Genomic DNA, 3,222 nt, shown 5'->3' on the forward strand with positions numbered 1-3,222 from the left:
CAACCAAAAAAAAGAGAATAAAGTAACAAAATTCGAACTCCCATCTGTCCCTGCCAGCGCTGGAGGATGCTGGTGCCTGGGAGGTAAGTCCCTGCGCCCACCACCGTGAGGAAGCACTCAATGACGCTTTTTCTTTGATTCAGATATTGGAAATACCCTTTTTTTTCTCTTCTCTGTTTTTGCTGGGGTGAGTGAGGCCCAGGGGAGCCGCTTCGTGTGTCCCTTCAGGTGTCTGTGTGGAGCTGCCCACCCCCCCGGGCCTCCCCTGAAGGGATAAAAACAGTGGTTGTGCTGCGAAGTGGGGAACGCTTCTTTCTTGTTCTTTGTCATCAGAAAATCACCCCTTCCCCCCCACCCCTTTTTACTTTTTTGCTTCAGTGTTGGTCACCTTTGTGCCAGGGCTCCCTTATGGACAGCTTGAAGCTTTTGACCCAATTTAGACGGAAAATGGGATTTCCAGCCGCGGAGGAGGGCTGCGGGGTGGCACTGGGAGAAGCTCCCGGGTGCCTGTTCACAGCTCTGCTTCAACTGCGTTCAACACTTTCCGTGGCCTCAGGCACAGCCAGATGGGCCAGGGCAGGCGAAACCTCGCCGGGCCAGGGCTGCGCGTCCCTCTTCTCTCTCCCAACGTGATGTAGGAGGGATGGAAAACCCTGCTGCAGCAGTGAGGACACTGGCCGGGGAGGCTGCAGGGTGCAGCCCAGCAAACCCGGGGGGCTCCTGCCTGCGGGAAGGGGGAAATGTGGCGGGTGAGGAGCTCCGTGTCCTTCTCCAGAGGCCCTTTATCCCTCTTTCCTACTTGCTTGGCCAGAGGCAGAGCGGAGCCGCTCAGTGTTTTCTGGGTGACAAGTGGGTTCTCCCTGAGCGCCACCCGTTACCGAGGTGAATGACGCCCTGTTCTGGGACCGAACCGAACGCGGATTTAGTCGGGAGCTGGATCAGCGCAGCTGAACCCCATCAATATTTAACAGGTGGATGCAGGGAAGAGCCAGCCTGAGGTTCTGAGGCTGTGCGGGGAGAGGGGACGGCGAGAGGGCGAGTGTGGAGCCCTGTTTGGGGTGAAGACGCCCTGTTTCCTGCCCTGAAACATGGGGACGGCGGGGAATGGGATGGGGAGAAAGGGATAAGGGAAACAGGACAAGAAATGTGAATAGGACCAAAAATGTGGGGAATCAGACAAAACGTGGGGGATAGGATGCGAAATGTGGGGAATAAGATGGAAAATGTGGGGATTAGAATGTGAAATGTGGGGAGTGAAACATGAAATGTGGGAATAGGACAGAAAATGTGGAGAATAAAATGGAAAATGTGAATAAGATGGAAAACATGGGGAATAAAACAAAATGTTGGGAATAGGACAAAATGTGGGGAATAAAACGTAAAACGGGGAATATGACAGATGATCTGGTGGATAATACAGAATCGAGAATAAAACAAACTCCGGGGAATAAGATGTAAGACCTAGTGAATGAGACGTGGAGTGTGGGGGACGAGAGGTGGAATGTGGGGGATAAGAAGTGGAATGAGGGGAACTCTCCGGTGGTTCATAAGCCAAGGCCAGGATGCTCCCGAGCCCACGTGCAGAGGGTTTGCCAGCAGCTCCGTCTCGAGGCGCAGCGTGAACCCCCTCGGCATCATCTTCCAGGTGCCTGCCGAGGCGTCTCAGGCCCGGCATCGATTTTTCTGGAGGGGGAAATGAGGGGAGAGGAACTCGCTCGATACGGAGCGGTGCTGGCAAAGGGCAGGATGCCCAAGGAGCCGCGCTCCGGCACAGCAGGTGCCCCCCGGGGATTGAAACGCTGGAGCCAGGTCCCTTCTCATCCCCCAAACAGCTGGATCTGGGGGGGGTGCAGCCCCTCTGGGCTTTCTGAACTGGTCGAGCTGGTCCCCTGTGGCTTTCACTGCCCATTTCCAGTCAGAGGATGCTCTCGCTGAGCGTCAGCTCGTCCTCTCACCCCAGGAGCTCGTACGGCTCCTGACCAGCTTGTCCGCGGCTGCTCTCACGGACCACGGTACTGGGGTGGGGGAGACAGGATGGGATGAGAGACAGAGAAACTGCCCTGCGATGTGGGGAATGGGGCGAGAATGTGGGGAATCGGAGGAAAAGAGTGGGGAGTTGGACATAAAATGTGGGGAACAGGATGAAAAATGTAAGGCATGAGCTCTGGTGAAGAAGATGAAAAATGGGGAGAATGAGATGAAAAAAGTGAATGAGGTGTGAGATCTGGTAAGATAAAAAAACGTGGGGAATAAGATGAGAAATGTGGGGAATAAGACAAAGCGTGTGGAAATAAAAAAATGAGGGGAATAAGACAAAAAATAATGTGAATAAGGTGTAGGAGCTGGCGAACAAGGTATAAGATCTGGTGAATAAGATGGAAAATGGGGGAATAAGGTGAAAAATGTGGGGAATAATGTGAAAAACATGGCGAATAAGGTGAAAACCTTAGGGAATAATGTGAAAAACACAGGGCATAACACAAAAAATGGGGGGAAGAAGGAAAAAGATATGAATAAGTGTAAGATCTCATAAATAAGAGAGAAAAGGGGAGTATAAGGTGAAAAATGTGGGGAATAGGACAAACGTGGGTAATAGGCTGAAAAATCTGGTCAGTAAGTCAGAAAATGCGGGGAACGGGATGTAAAATGTGGCGAATAGGGCAGTAAATCTCTGGTTGTTGTCGGGGCCGAGGCCAGGACGTTCCCGCGCTGGCGCTGCCTGCGTCTTGGAGAAGGGGAAGGCCAGTGTTTTAAAGCCAGCAGCGGGCTGGAGCGTTGTGACCCTCAGCACTGGGGACATCCTGGCAGGGTCCCGGCCCCACCTTGGCTGCGCAGGACCCAGTTCGCCCGTCTCCCAGTATGGCCCTGGGAGCTCACTGGCACCCAGTGGGGTCTGGCACACCCTGGCCAGCAGCTGCTGGTGCCGGGACTGCGGCATGGGGGAACACGGGCTGTATTCTGCCCTGACACCAGCTGCCGGTTTTGGGGCTGTGAGTGACATTTCCCTCCCTAAACATGGAGGTTTCAGGCTGCGAGGGTGAGGGGGGGACACGACCGTGTCCTCACAGCAGGGAATTGCCATGTGGTGGGTGTCCCTGCCCAGGTGCCGGACACCCTCGGGTGGTCGGAGAGTGGGTACCCCACCAGGGCTCCTGCCAGGACCAGTTTGCAGCAGGGCCAGTCCCATCCTCATCTCCAACCTGCCACCCCCTCCTCACCCAG

Source organism: Buceros rhinoceros, unplaced genomic scaffold (assembly GCF_000710305.1).
Source record: "Buceros rhinoceros silvestris isolate BGI_N320 unplaced genomic scaffold, ASM71030v1 scaffold28122, whole genome shotgun sequence".
NCBI classification, from domain to species: domain Eukaryota; kingdom Metazoa; phylum Chordata; class Aves; order Bucerotiformes; family Bucerotidae; genus Buceros; species Buceros rhinoceros.